Source organism: Neofelis nebulosa, chromosome 6 (genome assembly GCF_028018385.1).
Source record: "Neofelis nebulosa isolate mNeoNeb1 chromosome 6, mNeoNeb1.pri, whole genome shotgun sequence".
Classification (NCBI taxonomy): domain Eukaryota; kingdom Metazoa; phylum Chordata; class Mammalia; order Carnivora; family Felidae; genus Neofelis; species Neofelis nebulosa.
Genome location: NC_080787.1, coordinates 127,060,015 through 127,080,921, shown reverse-complemented (window position 1 = coordinate 127,080,921; position 20,907 = coordinate 127,060,015). Strand labels below are relative to the sequence as shown.

The 20,907-nt window shown below is 40.2% G+C and overlaps 1 protein-coding gene and 1 long non-coding RNA gene across 4 annotated transcripts in view; one reads left to right on the top strand and one right to left on the bottom strand.

The window, feature by feature from the left end:
* The window catches only part of MAP3K5 (mitogen-activated protein kinase kinase kinase 5), a 207,460-nt gene that overhangs the window by 22,142 nt on the left and 164,411 nt on the right, over positions 1–20,907 (top strand). The window lies entirely within an intron of this gene.
* On the bottom strand, positions 10,411–16,677 carry LOC131514914 (uncharacterized). Its single transcript, XR_009263333.1, has 3 exons — positions 16,498–16,677; positions 13,154–13,318; positions 10,411–11,221 (listed from the first exon to the last, which is right to left on the bottom strand). It is a non-coding gene; the product is annotated as an uncharacterized LOC131514914 (long non-coding RNA).

The window sequence follows — 20,907 nt, the reverse complement described above, 5'->3', positions numbered from 1 at the left end:
GATATAAACCCTGTGCCCCTTAGCAGTCACTCCCATGTTCCCCTCCCAGCCACTAGCAACTACTATTCCACTTTCTCTCTGAATTGCCTATTCTAGATATCTCATAGAAGAAGAATCATACAATATGTGGCATTTTGTGACTGGCTTCCTTCCCTTAGCATAATGTTTTCAAGTGTTACTCATGTTGTAACAAGTGTCAATCCTTCACTCTTTGGCTGAATTCTATTTTTTTGCATGGGTATTTAACACATTTAGTTTATCCATTCATCAGTTGATGGGCATTTAGCTTGTTTCTACTTTTGGGCTTTAATGAATAAAGCTACAATGTACGTGATTTGGGGTGGACATATGTTTTTCATTCTCTTGATTATATACCGAGGAGTGGGATTGCTGATTCACATAGTGACTCTATGCTTATATTTTGAGGAATCACTAAGCCATTTTCTTTTTTTTTTTTTTTTTTTTTTTTTTTTTTTTCAACGTTTTTTATTTATTTTTGGGACAGAGAGAGACAGAGCATGAACGGGGGAGGGGCAGAGAGAGAGGGAGACACAGAATCGGAAACAGGCTCCAGGCTCCGAGCCATCAGCCCAGAGCCTGACGCGGGGCTCGAACTCACGGACCGCGAGATCGTGACCTGGCTGAAGTCGGACGCTTAACCGACTGCGCCACCCAGGCGCCCCACTAAGCCATTTTCTAAAGTGTCTGTAGCATTTTCTGGTACCACCGATAATGAATTAAGGCTCCATTTATTCACATTCTTACTAATGTTTGTTCTTGGCTTTTTGATTCTAGATATTCTAGGGGGTACGAAGTGGTACCTCGTTGTGGTTTTCATTTGTATTCCCCCTATGACTAATGATGTTGAGCATCTTTTCATGGGCTTATTGACCATTTGTACATCTTTGGGGAACTATGTATTAAGATCTTTTGACCATTTTAAACTTTGTCTTTTTTTAAAAAGTTTATTTATTTATTTTGAAAGAGAGAGAGAGAGAGTGAGCAGGGGTGGGGCAGAGAGAGAGGGAGAGAGAGAGAGAATCCCAAGCAGGCTCTGTGCTGTTAGTACAGAGCCTGACATGGGGCTCAAACTCATGAACCATGAGATCATGACCTGAGCCAACGTCAGACACTTAACCAACTGAGCCACCCAGGTGCCCCTCAAATTTGTGTTTTTATTGTTGAGTTGTAATAGTTCTTTACATATTCTGCATATAAATCCCTTATCAGGTACTTGATTTGTAAATAGTTCCTTCTATTTGGGGTTTTTTTTTTTTTTTTTTTTTTTTTCCCCATTTTCTGCGCTAGTGCCCTTTGAAGCATGAAGTTTTAATTCTGATGAAATCTACCTTATCTATGTTTTCTTTGGTTGCTTACACTTTTGATGTCTTATATAAAAAACTACTGCCCAGTGTGAAGTCATGATGATTTATACCTGTGCTTTCTTCTAAGAGTTTTATAGTTTTCTCTCTTGAATATAGGACATTCATCCATTTTGAGTTGATTTTTAATATATCCTGTGTGGTAGGGGTCCAACTTCAATTCTTTTGCATGTGGATCTCCAGTTGTATCTGCACCATTTGTTGGAAAGACCATTCCTTTTTTCATTACTGAATTTTCTTTGGCACCCTTGCCAAAAATCAGTTGACTATAAATGTATGAGTTTATTTCTCAATTCTGTTCCATTTTATTATATGTTTACCCTTACACCAGTACCACGTAGTCTTGATTACTTCAGCTTTGTATTAAGTTTTGAACAGGAAGTAAAGGAAATACAAGATCTCCAACTTTGTTCTTTTTAAAGGCTGCTTTGGCTATTTTGTTCCCCTTGTATTTTCGTACGGATTTTTGGCTTGTAATTTCTGCAAAAAAGACAGTTGGGTCTTCTTCCTATTTTTAACTGTCCCCGATATTCTTTCCTTTCTATTTCTTTTGCATTTCTTGGGTTTCGTGACAACTGGCCTTGACTTCTGATTCTTATTTTTTGGCTATTGAACAGTGAACCATGACTGCAGGGTTTTTAGGTTTTGAGCATTTATTGTCATTTATCACACTTAGGAGCAAATAGATATCACTTCCTCCCTCCCTCTCCCCTCCCTCCCTTCCTTCTTTTCTCTCCTTTTTTTCCTTGCTTCCTTCCTACCTTTCTTCCTTCCTTCTAGTGGGTTTGATCCTTATTAGAATTACCAATGTTCACAGAGTCTGACCAGAATAAACGAGAATCCCTACTTACCTTTGTCTGCTTATTACCTGAAATTTAAGTATTTAAATATGAAAAGTCAAAATATTTCTGGAAAGGGTTATTATGGTGATAAACTTGTCCTTTTTGACTTGGTTTCTAATACAAAATATGGAAAATTGGATTTTTACGAGAGAAAAAACTTCCCAAAAAGTTAATTTGTCTATAACCTACTTAACAGTTCACGTTCTTTCTGAAAGTAGTCTCGTGTGTGTCAATATTTCTAGGGCAAGAGTGGGTTAGCACTCTGTTTTGCAGGTTCAACATCTCGGTGTTAAGATATTAGATGAGGAAATGGAATTTATCATAGATTGAAATTTTCCACTATGCTCATGATTTGATTTGAAACCTCAGAAATGTTACCCTTACTTGAGTCATCACGTTGACATCCTCTTTCCTCTACAGATATTTTTTTTTTTTTTTTTTTTTTTTTTTTTTTTTTTTTTTTTAAATTTTTTTTTTTTTTTTTCAACATTTTTTATTTTTATTTTTGGGACAGAGAGAGACAGAGCATGAACGGGGGAGGGGCAGAGAGAGAGGGAGACACAGAATCGGAAACAGGCTCCAGGCTCCGAGCCATCGGCCCAGAGCCCGACGCGGGGCTCGAACTCACGGACCGCGAGATCGTGACCTGGCTGAAGTCGGACGCTTAACCGACTGCGCCACCCAGGCGCCCCCTCTACAGATATTTTAATGACCTCTGTTCCCAATCACAAATTCTGACCTGTTCAGTCTTGTTGAGCCAGTTATCCTACAACCCAGTGCCCTAAAACCTAGCTGTTGGCTGCCATGTCTGGTAATGAAGAAATGAATCAAACCCCCAGATAATCTACCCGTCTGTCCCTTACCACAGGTGAATCGAAGGATAGCAGGTGTGGAAGTTTGGAACAACAGGAGCACAGCACTGACCCACTCGGCTATGAGATCAGTGGTCCCCAGCTATTTTTGTTTGTAAATTAGGAAGTGATCCCAGATGTCATCCTGTGGGCAGTTCTTTGCCAAGTTATTGCCTGGTCTTGTTGCGAAAGAGAAAGTAGCGCTTCAACTCAGAAATGTGTCCCGCAGAACAGTCCAATTTGCAATTGAGGTGTTCAGGGGGCCAGTCTCTGACTGCTCCCACTCTCCAGTGTGGGGAGTTGGGGTTGGGGGTAGGGGTGGCTCGGGTCTTGGCTTCACCTGCAGCTTCCATGGTTTTATGCTAGACCAGAAAGATTCTTGCCCTCTCTCACGACCGGCAGTGCAGCTGGGATGGCTCTCTGGGAGAGGGAATGTTTCTTGGAATGTGAATAATCTGAGCATGTTCGCGCTGGGGATTTATAGCTCTACTGCTCAGAGAACCAGAAAAAATAAAATAAAATCTTCCTAGGGAAGGAAGGGAAGGCATATGTTGGGATGATCAAAATATGGACCGTGGATCCGACACACCTCTGTGTTTGATTCTCGGCCCTGCCACTTACTGAATCTGTGTTCTTCTCTCAGCCTCAGTTTTCCCATGTGTAAGATGGAGAGCAAAGCAGTCATTGCCTTATGGGCCCGTTGAGAGGGTTAAATGGGGTCGTGCATGTAAGGAGCTTTGTACAGTGCCTGGCAGGTTTTCGGCTGTTGGAATGAAAAGGACTTTAGAGGCTGTTTAATCCAGCACTTTATCTGATGCAGGAATCTACCAAGAGGTTTTTTAGATGTGCTTTTATTATGTTGCCAAATTGCCACGTAAATTTGATTTTTAAAGGGAGGAATCAAATGATGAAATCTGAAGAAAAAAAAAAAGATAAATTCTGACCTTTTGTTAAGATACTGTTTAAAAAGCGCTCCACTGCCTGGGCATTTAGTGGCAGGAAAGATAGCACATGATCCTGGAAGCAGATATGTGGCAATAGTGGTGCCCAAAGAGACAGATTTGGAGTGAGGGTGTGACCCCACAGAGCTCATGTGTCTCAGCTTCTGGGGTGCAGAGGGTCGAACACATGCTTTAGAGTCAGGAGGCCTACTTGGTGTTTCAGTTCTGCCTCACGTGTCCTCTCTGGATTGAGAAAGCCTGTGTTTTACCACCGTTTTGAGGATTAACTGAGAAAACATATATGAAAGGAGCAGGCACATAGTAGGTGCTTGGGCAACATTTATATATTCACAGCATTGCCTGCCTTTTTAAAGAGGTCTGTATTTCATTTCTCTGTTGCTGCTAACTGTGCAAAACCCAGGGGGCTTGAAAGAACCTGTTATAATCTCTCACAATTCAGTGCGTCGACTGTATTCAGCTGGGTGGTTCTTCCATTTCACGTGAATTTGGTTGGGTCTGTAGTCATCTAGGCTCTTAGGCTGGGTTGGAATGTCCCGGAAGGCTCATTCCCATCACCGGATGTTGGTGTGGGCTATCTATGGGAGCCTCAGTTCTTCTCCTGCGGCCTCTCCACATGGCCAGGTTGGACTTCTCACATGGTGTTTGCATTCTGAGAGAGAATGTCTATGGTAAGAGTAGAGGCTCTCAGTTCTCATGTGTTTTGCTTTCAAAGTTCTGAGAACATTACTTTTGCAGTATTTTATTGGTCAGAGCCAACCTAGACTCAAGGGGAGGTGGATGACTCAATGGGCAAAGTAGGCAAGTGCATACAGAGAGGTAAGGAATGGGTGATGACCGTCTTTGGAAACATCTGCCACAGTCTGGATGTTCTTGCACGCTTCTCTACATCATATGGGTGTGCACGTGTCGGAGGGACCTGCCAACGAATCAGTAGCTTTCTGCCTGCTTCCCTCCCGTCTAGTAGCTAAGTCGTGGAGAGAGACTGAGGCCTGGGCCCTGAGGCAAGTCATTAGATTTTGAGAAGGGTGCAATTAAAACTCAAAATGGAAGGTACCTCAATAGAGTCAGCAAGAGTACACCTTACATGGAAAAAATGTCTTCCTCTATAAATTTTCAGTTTCCACAGATAGGGCTGGTAGAAATTTACTATCCAAATACTGCCGTGAGATTTTTTGCTACCAGAAGAACGTGTGCCCGAAAGCTGACCTGTTTCTCCACACCTTTGGGCCTATTGGGATTAGATGGTTAAACAGAGACAGGATAGCTAAAGATTTGTCCTGGCTGGTGCTTGAAGTGGAAAAAGCAATGAACAATTTTGTGGAAATCCTATTTATACGTCAAAGACTTCTTCTTAACTGACTAGTTATGCAAAGAAGTGGAGATTGCTTTTTTAAAAGCTATACAAATTAACATGCATCCAAGACTCAATACCCCATCTCAGCCTTGGGAATGGACGGTCTTGTGACGTTTTTTCCCTCTAGCGTGTAGAGGGCGAGGCAGCAAAGGAGTAGGTCTACAGAGAGGGCCAGGTGGTAGCAATGGGGGTTAACCAAGAGACCTCAGGAGGCTGGGAGGGGGATGGGGCAGTAGCCTCCCCCGGGGCCAAGTAAAAATAGGAACATGTGGCTTATGGACTGGTTTAATCTGTAGGCAACCTGCCTATCCCTAGAGGGGTTTGCAGCCAGCATTCAAGTTTCCCGAGAGATAAAGACAGTACAGAAGGTACTTTCTCTTGTATAATTCCCCTTGCTCCCTCCCCACTGTTTAATTCTACTTGACTTTAGAAACTCGACTAGAAGTTTACTTTTCTTTTTGTACTTTTCCTAATCTAAGCCTTCCTCCCACCTTACCTGCATACTCTCTCTGTCTCATTTCTGGTGCTGTTCATGGATGGTTGAACCAATGAGGAGCATGAGCCAACCTCTCTCCCTAAACTTTGCCCAGAGAGCACCTGAGAGTCATGTGCAAACATCAGCAGACAGTTCTTGGCTGGGTGTCCCATCAAATGTTTATATTTGGAAAAAAGCATTGGTTCTTCTACTTGGCAAACAAAAACTTTCCAACTTTAAGTGCACAGAGTCAGGAGCTCTGTTATTCTGTTTGCTTATCCCCATACCCCAGTCACTGCTCTGTTTCTTCTAACTTCTCTCTGGCTGGAGAATCAGTATAGATTTTTCTTTCTTATTTTTGTTTCTTGCTGCAAACGAACAGTGTTGTCTGCTAAAATTGGGAGCAAAAAATATTTGTGTGACTATTTTTAAGGTCATGAATTTTAAATTTAAAGAGGTAAAGGAGCTAATTTTTAAATTCTTTTGTTTCCTTTTCTAACGTATTGGGGAATGAAGACACTCTGTTAATCTTTTAAGTTTTAGTTGAATTGCTGCTGACTGAGTCAGTCTTTCCCCAAAGCATTCATTATATCTGCTTTTATTTCTTAAGAGAGCCATTTGGTGGCTCACCTTTCTTACCTCCTTTTCTATCACTTCTCTTTTGTGCTGAGTAGTTGCTGTAGTTGCTAAGAAATGGCTTTCTAATTAATGAGCACAATTTTGGGGAGAAACTCGACCAAACTATAAGAGGAAACTCAACTCGTTAGCACAGGATGCAAAGTTAGCCTCCAGGCAACCCTCTCTCACAAGCCCTGTGATTAGACCCATACTCATGGCTGTTTCCCTAATAAATCTAGCTCAGGGATCTCTCCATTCTTGTGTGTAAATGCCATTCAGTGTTTTCTCATTTTCCCCTTTTAGGTTCTATAATTTTACTGTTTTGATAGTTGCAGGACCCAATGATTTGGGGAAATGGACTGATTCTTCTAAGCTCCTTCCCCTTCCTGCCTGGAATTCACTTCTCACACTTCCTGGGGAATTCCCTGGCATCTTCCAGGTCAGCTCTGTGACCCTTCTCTCCTCAGAGTATCCCACCCAGGCATTTACTAATTCCCTCTTCCGTCTCCCCCATAGTGCCATCTACTTGCTTCTTCATTTCAACAATTGGCTTCTCAGTTGGAGTATTAGTTTTTAAAGTTAGATTAAGATCTGTTGTTTTCACCCTTGTGTCTCTAGTGCTCACATGTAATAAACGCTCAATAAGTGTTTCCTGAATAAATAAATTAGTAAATAATGCCATTACTTAAGTTCATTGAACATGCATGTGTTAACGATTTGATCATCTTCATAAGCAAAACCTCATCTCATGTAAGAGCTTCATTCAGAAAATCTTTTGCCTTTTATATTGGGCAAATATAGGTGTTGCTCATGGCTAAAAAAGAAAGCTAATCAATATATAAAATGATATGTGCCTTGACATTTAGTATAGGATTTACTAGTCTTAACTGGCTTTAAGTCTTTTATTGTTTTTTGGAGAAAATTAGTCTGATGACAGCCATATATATACATATACATATATATACACACACACACATATATATACATATACATACATATATATATATATATATATATATATATATATATATATACAAACACACACACACACACGTATTTAAATGTTTATTTATTTTTGAGAGAGAGAGGGTGAGCACAAGTGGGGAGGGGCAGAGAGGGAGACAGAATCCCACGTAGGCTCCATGCTGTCAGCACAGAACCTGATGGGGGGATCAAACTTAAGGACTGAACTCATGACCTGAGCTGAAATCAAGGGTCGCATGCTTAACCAGCTGAATCCACCAGGGGCCCTGAATCACGTATATTATTGACTACTGACTATGCTTTGCTCTTTAGGCATGTTCATGCCATCATACGGCAATTAAAAATATCCCAGCTGGCCAAGTTTTTAGAAATACTGTCTTGCTTTTCCACAAGGTGACAGGGGGTCAGTGGAAGAGTCCCAGGTGCATTCTGTCCTACTGGCGTCGGTGTCTGTCAGAACAGGTTCAACAGTCAGGCAGTGATTGTAGCCCCCTCTCCTTGCGCATGGCATCTGTTTAGCACTTTCATGTATATAAAACATTAGCTGAAGACTTTAAAAACCCAGCCTCTGTAACTTAAAACGTGTGTAAAATTGTTCCTTTCCCTCCTAAGTTCTGTGGGCTTTTCCCATGATAATAGTAGGTAGAACCTGTTCTTTGAAAATGGGGGATAGTTTGTGTATGGATAGTTTTTTATGTTTCAAACTTTTAATTTAAGTATAGCTTTAGTATAAAGGCTATTTTAAGAAACTCTCTTCCTTTTTTTTTTTTTTGCAGGGTTTATTTATTTATTTACTTATTTATTTTTTATTTTATTAATATAATCAAGAAACTCTCTTCCTTAAAGATCTATTCAGGGCTATGTTATTCTTAGGTTATAATATGGATGTTTGGTACTGATTCCTGCCTACCATCAGCAGTGGGAGATATAGCACATTTAGCAACCAACTTCTTACCCATCTTTGTCCCTATTGTTCAGCCTAGTATATAGCCTATAATATATAGGCTGCTGTATAATATTCAATTCAATAAATATTTATTGAATGAACAAGTCAATAAGGCTGCAGAGAACAATTTTCTTTCTTTTTTAATTTTTTTTAACGTTTATTTATTTTTATTTTTGAGAGAGAGAGAGAGAGAGAGAGAGAGTGAGACACAGAGCATGAGCTGGGGAGGGGCAGAGAGAGAGGAAGACACAGAATCTGAAGCAGGCTCCAGGCTCTGAGCTGTCAGCACAGAACCTGACACGGGGCTCAAACTCACAAACCGTGAGATCATGACCTGAGCTGAGGTCGGACACTCAGCCGACTGAGCCACCCAGGCACCCCAAGAACAATTTACTTTCTAAAGGCTGTACCTAATAAAGATTTGGCTCATAGAAACACAGACAAAAACAGGATTCCTACTGCGAATGTAAGATGTGCAAAAACTCAAAGCATGCTTTTTTCTCAGAAGGATGAACAATGTTAATCAAGGCAAAATACACTTAAATCTAACAATTGATTATTTATACATTATTAAACTATACACAGATTCTTAACTTATGAATTTGCCGATTGCTTCCAACTAGTCTGTCTTTATCTTATAGACTTTTATAAAGTTCAGATAAGAGGGGGTACAAATGTGTTGCTTCTAAAATCCGGACTGGATCTGGACTGGCTGCCCAAACTACAAAAATGATTTGCTATGCTAATTGAAAATGATTGGGAGGATGGACAGAGCCTGTGGGGTTTTTTTGAAATGCCAGAAAGCTATTATTGTTATTAGGAGCTTAGGTTCCTGGAAGAATGTTTCAGAGGGCTATATAAGTGCAGAGTAAATTCAGAGAATTTTCATTTTGGTTCAGTTTTCATCAAACATAAAGTTATAAGGCTCTTAAAAAACAAATAGGAATATCATTAATGATAAAGATTAAAATAATAAAAATGACTGACAAATTGCAAGGCTCCATTATGTAATGATTTCTTTTTGTAGGTCTTTCAAATGTTACACAAGAGTAAACTTTTCCAGGGCAAAGAAACTTTTAAAATGCAGGAAGATTAATGAATTTTAAATTTTAGTATGATATAATGACACTAATTTACAGTATAAGTGAAAGTAAAATCAAAATGATATTTTGTGTTAAATTACTAAAGAACCTAATGTACTAGAATCGAATACTTAAAGTCTTACATTGAAACCTGTATTTAAAATAGGCTTCAGTTATTGATATAAAGACTATTACTTTAGATGTAATCCTTTCCTATAGTACTCATTACTACTCTACCACTTTAGATGGTTTCATTTTTATGTTCTCTATTTCATATCTAAAATATATTCAGATGCTTCAAAGTATGCAAAGATGATCTATAAAATGAGTTCTCTGATTAATATGTCTAGTGAAGTTTTACTTTTTCTGATAGGAAAAGATAGTAGCAAAAGGGAATCTTGTTGATAATTAATATATGAACATTGCACAAATCTGGGGTGCTGACTAGATAGAAAACTCTTGTATAAATTATTGCTTCCCGGTATTAAAACAGCTCCCTTGAACTTCCTTCTCCACACACCCAGCCCTGACTCTCTTTCTTCCTGTGAGTTGTGTTGAAACTGAAATTCTGTTATAGTTGGATTTGGCTACGTTCCTAAGGAGTGCCACAGTCCTGCCCTGGAACTTATTTTCTTGAGAGGTCCCAGAGGTAGGTATGTCGTCAGAAGAAACAAGACAGGGCATCTCTTGACTATTAGATGGGACACGGATCAAGGGGCCCAATATTAAACTCTGGTGAGCTGGAGCCCTAGAAGATCTCCTTCTGTGGGCCAGGTAGCTTGAACGGTCCAGTAGTGCAATTGCTGGGTTACAGAGTAGTTCTATTTTTAATTTTTGAGGGATCTCTATACTGTTTTCCAGAGAGGCTGCACCAGTTTGCATTCCTACCAACAGTGCAAAAGGGTTCCCCTTTCTCGGTATCCTTGCCAACATCTGTTGTTTCCTGAGCTGTTAATTTTAGCCAATCTGACAGGTGTGAGGTGATATCTCATTGTGGTTTTGATTTGTATTTCCCTGATGATGAATGATGTTGAGCATCTTTTCATGTGTCTGTTAGCCATCTGAATGTCTTCTTTGGAAAAGTGTCTATTTATTTATATCTTATGCCCATTTCTTCACTGGATTATTATTTTTTTTGGGGGGGGCGGTGTTGAGTTTGATAAGTTCTTTATAGATTTTGGATACTAACTCTTTATCTGATATGTCATTTGCAAATATATTCTCTCATTCTGTCAGTTGCCTTTTAGTTTTGTTGGTTGTTTCCTTTGCTGTGCAGAATTATCTTGATGAGGTCCCAGTAGTTCATTTTTGCTTTCATTTCCCTTGCCTCTGGAGATACATCTAGTAAGAAGTTGCTGTGGCCGAGGTCAAAGAGGTTGCTGCCTGTTTTCTCCTGTAGGATTTTGATGGTTTCCTGTATCATATCTAGATCTTTCATTCATTTTGATTTAATTTTTGTGTATGGTGTAAGAAAGTGATCCAGTTTCATTCTTGTCGCTGTCCAGTTTTCCCAGCACCATTTACTGAAGAGACTGTCTCTTTTCCACTGAATGGTCTTTCCTGCCTTGTTGAAGATTATTAGTAGGCCGTACATTTGTGGGTCCTTTTCTGGGTTCTGTATTCCGTTCCATTGATCTACGTGTTTCCATTCTCCTTAACAGGAAAGCAGATAGGGCTGACAACTCCCTTTTCCTTGAAGTTCTCTTCTCTCATTGTGTAGGTTACCTGGGATAAAAACATGGTGCCTTAGTCAGTCTGGCTGCTGTAACAGAATACCATAGATTGGGTAACTTAAACACAAACATTTGTTATAGTTCTGGAGGCTGGATAGTCCATGATCAAGCTGCTAGAAGATTTGGTGTGTGATAAGAGCCTGCTTCCTAGTTCATAGATGGCTGTTTTCTTGCCATGTCTTTACAACGGTGGAAGAGGTGAGGGAGTTTTTTGAGATCTCTTTTGTAAGGGTTCTAATTCCATTCATGTGGACTCCATCCTTATGACCTAATCCCCTCTCAAGGTCCACATCTCCAAATATTATCTCATTGGGGATTAGGTTTCAACATATGAATATAGGGGGGGAACACAAACATTCAGTCTATAACAGATGGGTACACCATGGGCAGTACCCTTAAGGAGCTTATGGTCTAAGCCCCATTTATTTCCAGCCCATTCTTCCTTCCTTAGTTTCATTTCTATGTGTCCAACAATCTACTGAATGAATATCTCTTTCAGCCTCAAATTTAATGTCATCATCTTCACTCTGAAACCAGTGTCCCTTTGCTTATCAGTGGTAGCATTTTCTCTCCAGTCACCAGATGGGAAACCTAAGTGTCATCTTTGATTCCTTGCTCCTTATCCATCCATTCATCTAATGAGCACTTAATCCTAGCCTCTATGGATACAGTAAGCCATACAGTCCCAGCTTTAGGGTGTGAGTGGGAGATAGGAGGGCTTATCCAAGAAGGAAGTCATTAAGAAATATCTTTTCAATTATTACAAATTAAATGCTCCAAAGAAAGTATACAGGGCTATGAGAGGGGGCTGCCCGGGTATGAAAATCCAGGGAACAAGCATTTCTCATATGGAGGCTTTGAGACAGGAAAGAACAGAGCTGTGCATGAGGACCTAGGAAGTCCTTTTCTGCTGGAACAGAGAGGAGCTAGATGAGGCTGGTGAAGGAGGCAGGAGCAAAGTTAAGCAGGGCATGAGAGACTAAAGTGAGGGGTTTCAAGCTTTTTCTAAGCCATGAAAGTTTTTTTTTCCATGCCAGAGAATGCCATTGTCAGCATTTTTTTTTTTTTAAAAAGATCAACATGAATATTGTGTGGCAAATGAAGTGGATAAGAACGCATTAGGAGGCCAGATGGGCAGTATACATAGAAAGAAGTAAATGCACTCAAAACAGGAAGTAGAATTGGCAGGACCTCATGATTGAATAGATTAGAGGAGGAAAGGGAGATTCTAAGGATACCCTCAGATTTCTTTCATGAGGAACTAAATGAATGGAATAATGTTTTCCCAACATCCTGAGAATTCCAGATCATATAAATGGACCTCAGGAATGTCTCAACCCTGTTCCCTCCGTCATGTTTGCACTGCATTATCCACCTTCCTTTCCTATGTTGAAGACCTTCCTGGAGGTTTCTCCACTTGTCAACTTCCTGCCCTCTGGGCTGGTGCCTGGCTATTCTTCCTGAATAATGGGGCTCTAAGATCAAGCCGAATCTTCTAATAACCTTTCTCATACACCAAGTTAGTCTTCTTGCTGCTTCTGATAAGCGTCGTTCCCTTCCCTGTATCTCAGCCTCTGTGCCCTTGGTTTCACCTGCCTGAAGCCACCCCCGCCACTTCTGCTGGGCCTCGTTCCCCCTTTCCTTCAAAGCCCACTCCAACATCCCTGCTCTACAAGGAAGAGCCATCTACCTGCAAACACCTTTTATTTGGCTCTTTTGTGGCATTTCAGACTTTCAGACGGGCCTCAGCATTATTTATGATTATAAGCTACCTGAGGCCCTGGTTCATCTTTATATTCCACTCAGACCTAGCACAGATGCCTGAACAAAACTTAATAGAATATTTGTGGAAGACTGAAGAAGCATTCAGTAGGTATTTTGCACTTGACCCAGGAATAATTAACGTTCAGGTAATTTACTATACATCATCGTGTAAATACAGTGCCTTGCTGGGGCGCCTGGGTGGGGCTAGGTTAAACGTCCAACTCTTGATTTCAGCTCAGGTCGTGATCTCAGGGTTCATGAGTTCAAGCCCCGCATCAGGCTCCGTGCTGACAGTCTGCTTGGGATCTTCTCTCTTTCTCTCTTTCTCTCTTTCTCCAAAAAAAAAAAAAAAAAAAAAAAAAAAAAATATATATATATATATATATATATATATATATATATATAAAATAATAAACTTTTAAACAACTTCTTTAAAAATATAGTGTCTTGCTTTTTATAGTATTTTACCCAGATTATCAAAATGAGTTATTCTTTTTTTCAAAATGATTTTAAATACTTGTAGATTCAAGGGGAAAATATATCTGCAATGATGTTCCCTTCTTGCTACCAAATTTCCCTTTCTATAATTTATAACCTCTTAAAGCCAAGAAAGATCCTTGCCCTGTCCTTACCATCCTGCATGCTGTACCTAAGATGTTTTCACCCAAAGGATGGTGACCCACTTGCCGACAGTAAGCTTTGTTGCTTAACACGGGGGTCATATAGGTTCGTGGGAAGAAAAGATGGGGAATTCAGTGTTCACAGGAAGAAAATAAAAGGCAATAAGGCCTCTATTATTGTTTTAATGGGTTGATGACTCAGATTTATTTAAATACAGGCCTCCCACCATCAGAGAAAAATACTTAAAATATAGACATTCTTTTGTATAGCATCTGTTGGTCTTTTAGGCTGTCTTAGAAGAATGTCACTCAATAAACAAGCAGACAACAAAACAAATACTGACTCCCTGTTAGAACAAGTACCATGAAGAAAACATAAGACGTCATAGGGCAGAGGTCAGCTAGAGCCAGGAACGGTACATGGAGTGGCAAGAATTCTGAGGAGGTGGTGTCGAAACAGAGCCTGAGTGATAGGAAGGAAACACTTAGCGCTGGGAGGGGCATGTTCAAGGCAGAGGAAGTGGGGCCGGACTTTTCAAACCCTGTATTAGGACTTGACTCCAAATCCTTGAACCCTTGAACCCTAGCTTGACCTCTGCCTCCCTTGTCTCCAGCCACTGTCTCAGCCACCCTGACGTTCTGCGCTCTCACAGCTCTATGTCTGTGCCTCACCTCCTCTGTCTAGCATGCCCTTCCTCTTCTTCCTTGGGTGACGTCACACTTCTGAACACAGCTGAAATGTCCTGTGTGACCTATATACCCACGAGGTTCCCAGCCTCACACCTCTCTCTCCTTCCTCCTCCTCAGGAAGAGCTGGTCTCTCTTACCTTATTGTTTCCTTTGCTCTTCTCCCTCTAGACTATAAGCCTTTGAAAACACAGACCGTGGCTGAATCACCAGTGTCTAGAACCATGCCTGGAACATGGCAGGTGCTAAATAATTGCAGAGTACTTGAGTGAATGAGGGAGAGAGGGAAGGGGAGAAGAAGGGATGGAAGGAGGGAGGGAGAAGGAAGGATAAAGGGAGGCAGGGAATGAATGTAAAAATCTTTCTTTGAAGGTATGAAGCGCACTGAAAAACATGAACTAAAATTAAATGGACGTGACTTTAAAATAATGCCAGAGATGTTTTCACAATTTTAGCTAGAGCCCAAGTGTTTGCCGTGGTCATTGGGATTCCAGCTGAGGCATAATCAAACTAGAGGTTTCACCAATATTTCTAGGGTGGTAACCTTCTGAAAGTAGGAATGGGTTAGTTTTTTTTTCTTTTAAGTTGGTGTGTTTTTGATATTTTACATGTTTGGTGGGTGGGATTACAAGAATGCAAGCCAAAATCTACTTTCTGTGTAACCACATCCCTTCTTCAGCAGCCTGGCCTGGGAAATAATACTCCACGCCAGAAAACAAGAAATAGCAACGTGCTGTCTTCTTCCCGAGCAGTGCTCACGACTTTTCTAGGCTGAGGTCACATTTTTAAACTTCATAAAACATAGCTGACTATTGAGTGGGGTGGGGAAGGTGGGTTTAATTCAGCACCTGTGGGCTGTAACTGCCAACAGATTTCGACATTAGAGGTATTTTGGTATTTTTATGTTCATTGGCTAGAAGGGCGAAATAAGCAGGTCTTTATCTACCAGTATGTTTCTTTGTGAAAATCATTACTATATTTGGCCAAAGTCCTCATAACTATATTTAACATTCTCTTAATGTTTGCTTTTGTGTTTCTTTAATTCTGGTAAACTCCACCTCTCACACATTCCCATGGGCCATCGTAATGCTATCTGGGATTCGGTTCCTCTTACTAATCTGTGATTTAAATTTCAGAAAGATATTGCTGTAATCCCCAAATAAACACTTAACATGTGGGAAGATTCAGGATGACAGGACTTTTGGTGACCTAATCCAAAATGAAGGTGGTAGAATCATAAGCCAAAAGAGCAGACAGGGCCGAAAGAGAAGCAAAGATGATGGGCAGAGTTTTGCACAACTCTTGACTTAGAGCAAAGTAATGCTGTTCTGGAAGGACCAAGCAGTGAAAAAGAGGGTGGAGAAAGAAAATGAAATGCACTCAACTGGGGCAAGAAGTCATGAGAAGATTTGACCTACCAAGGGTCCCCAAAGAGAGGAGCAAATTCTTTGTTTAGTTATTCTGAGAAGGAAAGTTGAAAAGTGACATCAGAAAATCCTAAACTTTTAACATCCCTGAAATACTAAGTAACAGAATTAGTGGAAAGTTTTGCATTTGGTAATTACTTCTCAGAAGCAGGAGACAATTGTGTAAACACACTGTAGGAGTGGGACCTTGGACTGCTGTCTTTAGAAAGGAGAAGAAAATGAAATGTGTGAGAATGACAGATTTTGACAAGCTCAAGACTTTTTTTTTACCCATCAATTGAAACCAAAGATAAATTGGGGAAGGCTTTTTTTTTAAAATCTAGATTCTGAATTACCTTTTAAGAGCAGTATGTTCTAAATCTGTCTAAAGGTGACACATGATCTTGCTGAAGAAGTAATTTGACAAATTGTTTTTAACAACAAAAATACTCAAATGCATCATGAACTCTAACAATTCAGCCCCTTCATCACTGGGTACTATTTTCTTCTGAAGTTCTTTCCAACACCTAATTGGCACATATTTGCTGTATTTCAGAGGTCCCCAGAAATGTTCTGGAACCATTCTGTATTGGCTAATGAAAAACTGGAAGGGAAGTGGGCTGCAACTTTCCCAAGTCAATGGGATATGGAGAAAAGGGAACCCATACCTTGTCCTACTTTCTGCTTTGATTAGTATATTGGGGCAGGGGTGCTGGTATAATGACTGGTTGTTGGCGTGTTTGTAAGTTGGAAGAGGATGAATTTGAAAGGGGCACCGGTAGGTGGCTTACCAACATAGTTGCTCACAAAGAGCAGTGTTGGGTAGCTCCATAAACACCAGATGGAGGAATGCTACAGAGGGCAGCCTGTCCCGGGACCTTCGTGAGCCTCCTTCTTCCTTGGTCTCTGAATTTCAGTGTTTTTTACCCTGTAACTTGGAGAAGAGTGGTAAATAAGTGACAGATTCTAAATTCATGGTGTTTGCAAACTACACTTTGTGTGGTGGGCAGGTCTCATAGGAGGTCATGTTTGAGCTCAGCCTGTTGGAAGATGAGGGAGCATTCTGTGGGTGCTAACGAGGGTCCTCTAGGTGTATGACAGTCAATGGTCCTGACACATCAAGGTTGAGATTCACATGAGAGAGTAGCACCTGCCAACCAGCTATCATGGAGTGATATTTTCGCTGGTGACCTTAACATGTACCTTAAAGAGGCCCCTATAGGGGCACCTGGGTGGCTCAGTTGGTTGGGTGACCTACTTCAGCTCGGGTCATGATCTCGCAGTTTGTGAGTTCGAGCCCCGCATCGGGCTCTGTGCCAACAGCTCGGAGCCTGGAACCTGCTTCAGATTCTGTGTCTCCCCCTCTCTCTCTACCCCTCCCCTGCTCGCCCTCTGTGTCTCTCTGTCTCTCAATAATAAATAAACGTCAAAAAAAATTTAAAAAGAGGCCCCTATAATTAAGTCAATTTTAATATTTTAAAACTTTTCAGCCATATCGTATAATCTTCTTTATTGTTCTACTTTTATTTCCTAAGATCAGTGATTTGCCTCTAACCGTATATGAAAGTTAAACCTCTTCCACTGGCTGAATCTTTCGTCCTTAATTGTAAATATGTATATACACAGGTGTCCAAGAGCCTTAAGTGGTGTTGATTTATTTAAAGCTGTTAAAGTATCTACACCCTTTCCTTGGAAGCAGTTCTCTCATTTTTGACCACAGTTTCTACAAATATCTACTTCAACTTTTAACTTCCTTAAATTTGCCTCCAACTTTTGATTCTTAATCTCAAAGGTATTTTTTATTGTCCTATGCCAAGTGTTAAATTCTGTAGCTTAATTTCACCTTCATTCTTAAAAAACAAAAGAAACACTGCGTTGCTATCCTGTAGTCTTCTGTATTTCGTCAGACTATGGCTACCCTATGGTTTTTCTTTGTGTATGTTTTATAAAGAAGCCCACCCTGTTTTTTTCAAAATAGATTTTCCAAATAAATATTTGTGTAAATGTACATAAGTTAACATACTTGGGATTCATAACGGAGAGTTACAGGGTCCAGATGTGGATATTTAGCTATAAATGTGGACATTTTCCCCAAGTGCCTCCTTTGTCTGAATACACTTCAGGAAGCTTATCAACTAAGATATTCATGCAGAAAGGCGGACTAAAGGCAGCTGGGTAAGGGTGTGAAATGGATAGTGTTGCATACGGGGCACCTACGCATATCCATTCGCTTTGAGGAGTAGTACGGCTTTATTTGGGATTTCTTACTGTGAGACAGAAAATGGAAATGGGCTTCTTTCAGAAACTTGGCATTTTGAAATCTCTCTCTGAGATCATAGTTAATAGCTGTTATTCCCTGAAAAGAGCCACCATATATTTGATAGACCTGGAGTTTTTTTTATGTAACAATATTTGCCATGCTGGCGAAAATTTATTTCATTGTATGCTTAACACATTCCTTCAGTCTTGCTTATGGATTTACAATATGGCTGTTGCTTCAATGTGTGGTCCCTGTACTAGCAGCATGGGCATCACCTGGGTGCTTATGAGAAACAGAGTCTCCTCACTTCTTTCTTCCACAGTGGAATCAAAATCTGTTGTTTTACCAGATCTCCTTGTGATTTGTGTACTCATGAAATTGGAGAACACCAGTCTGCACTCACTATTGTTACTTCAAAACCTCCCACTTACTCCCCAATTCATTGTTTTTAATCTGCTAGTCTTACTTACAAAAGACACTAATGACCTTTTTGTTTTAAACGTGTGTTGTCTTTTTGTTTTAATTTTTTAAAAAAATATTTGTTTTTGAGAGAGGGAGAGACAGGGCATGAGTGGGGGGAGGGGCAGAGAGAGAGGGGGAGACACAGAATCCGAAGCAGGCTCCAGGCTCTGAGCTGTCAGGACAGAGCCCGACGCAGGGCTCGAACCCGTGAACCACAAGATCATGACCTGAACTGAAGTCGGACATTTAGCTGACTGAGCTGCCCAGGCGCCCCAAGACGCTAATGACCTTTTAATAGCTGAACACGTTCACCACTTCTCAGCATTTGTCATGCATTTTCAGGACATAGCATCTCGATGGTCAACCAGTTTTGTAAGTCCATTGGGAGTTACACTTTTAAAAAGTAGTTCTACCTCATTTCACCTCAGAAAACCCGTATATTGGTCATTCGCTCCCCATACATTCCTCGACCAGAGTATATCCAGAGAGCAGGCATGTTACTAGAACTGGAACTCCCGTTGCCATATGAAGAGATTAGGGATGTGTAACCTGGAGAAGAAATGTCAGGGATTTCAAGAATGTTGTTCTTAAATGTCTGAAGTCTTTTGGAGGAAAAGTAGGGTGTTTTTTTGTTGTTGTTCAGTGTAGCTTTAGGAAAGCAGAAATAGAAACAATGAATGAGTAGAAGCTGAGGAGAGTATTTTGCACTCAAACACAGAAAGATTTTAAAAAATAATTGAATATTCCAATAGTGGAGCATACGTCTTCCAGCTGCACATGGCAAGCTGACCATCCTTGGAGCATAGAGGTACTCACCCAAGGCTGCCCGTGAGACAGACAACGAACGGAGTGGATTCTGCCAATTCTTCTCATCTTCGTTTTTTGTTGTTGCAAAAGAGAAAGAATATTAGTGTTCATTCTCCAAATATTTCTGCTATTTTTTTTCCTCTTATTGATTATACATAGATTTTGTCTCCCTTTCTTGGGGATTAGAACCCTTTATGGCTTTCTCTGTATGAATGTGCCATGCCTTTCTACTGGGAGAGTTATTAGGATATATGCCTCTTTCAAGATACATACCTCTTTGTATATCTAGGATTCTTTCTGTGATGTTTAGTGCTTCGCTGGTCATTTATTCTGACGAGACCATTGGGCCAGTATCTTCAGGGAATAATATTTGGGAGCTCCTAGAGTTCTAATTAAGTTGCAACTCATGTTGTAACGAGGCACTCACAGTCAGATATCTCATTACAGTTTAGATTATCTTCTCCTATGTGTATCATTTTTCACAGACTGTAAATGAACATATTTGTATTTTTCTGCCCACCCCAAATTTTTTACTTTTACATTTGATTCCCTTATCCCTAGTTTTTTATAATACAGACTTAGGCCATAAATGTGCTGTATTTACCATGGAAGATATTTGTTCTATTGGGGAAGTCACGAATTTAGATACTAAAGCTAAATTTTGAGATTTTATTGGGATGCCAGTTGAGCTTTGACAGAGGTGTAGAAAATGCAAACAGATGAGGCTTTTTGAAACCGATGACATCTCACTATTATTTTCCTCTTCTAAAAATTGTTTTTATTTTTCAAATAGGTAATGTATAAGATTGAAAGTTTAAAAGGTACAAAAGTATATCCAGTGAAGAGTTACCCTCCGACCCTTGTCTCCCTTCCACCTAATCATTCTCTCTAGATTCAGCCAATGATATTAATCTCTTTTGTATCCTTTAGATAATGGGTGAGCAAGGAATTCATGTCTTTTTACAGCAAATGATAGCATACTTTCCTGAATATCTTTTTTTTGTTTGTCTTTTCACTTACTGTATTTTGGAGATTAAAAAAGTAATTTAGATACCGAATCATTTTAAGTCTCTGATGATCCTCCAAAATGTGTCTAGAACCTATTTACCTCTTTCCACCGTGACTGCTACCTCCCTGCTTGAACATCCTCAGCTCACACCTGGACCTACCTACCTACTCAGTCACTGCCTGACCTGTTTCTCTGCTTCTTCTCTCCCCGGAGGCTCTGCTCCCACAGGCGGGCATGATTCACTGCAAATTCAAGTCCCACTAGCAGGCTACCCAGAATCTGTTCAGGGTTAGCAAGAAGAAGCCTTAGAGATCAACCCAGTTTTAAGTTATTGACTTTGGATCTTTTTTTAATTAATTAATTTTTTTTAATTTTATTTTTTATTTTTTAAAATTTACATCCAAATTAGTTAGCATCTAGTGCAACAATGATTTCAGGAGCAGATTCCTTAGTGCCCCTTACCCATTTAGCCCATTCCCCCCTCCCACAACCCCTCCAGTAACCCTCAGTTTGTTCTCCATATTTATGAGTCTCTTCTGTTTTGTCCCCCTCCCTGTTTTTATATTATTTTTGTTTCCCTTCACTTATGTTCTTCTGTTTTGTCTCTTAAAGTCCTCATATGAGTGAAGTCATATGATTTTTGTCTTTCTCTGACTAATTTCA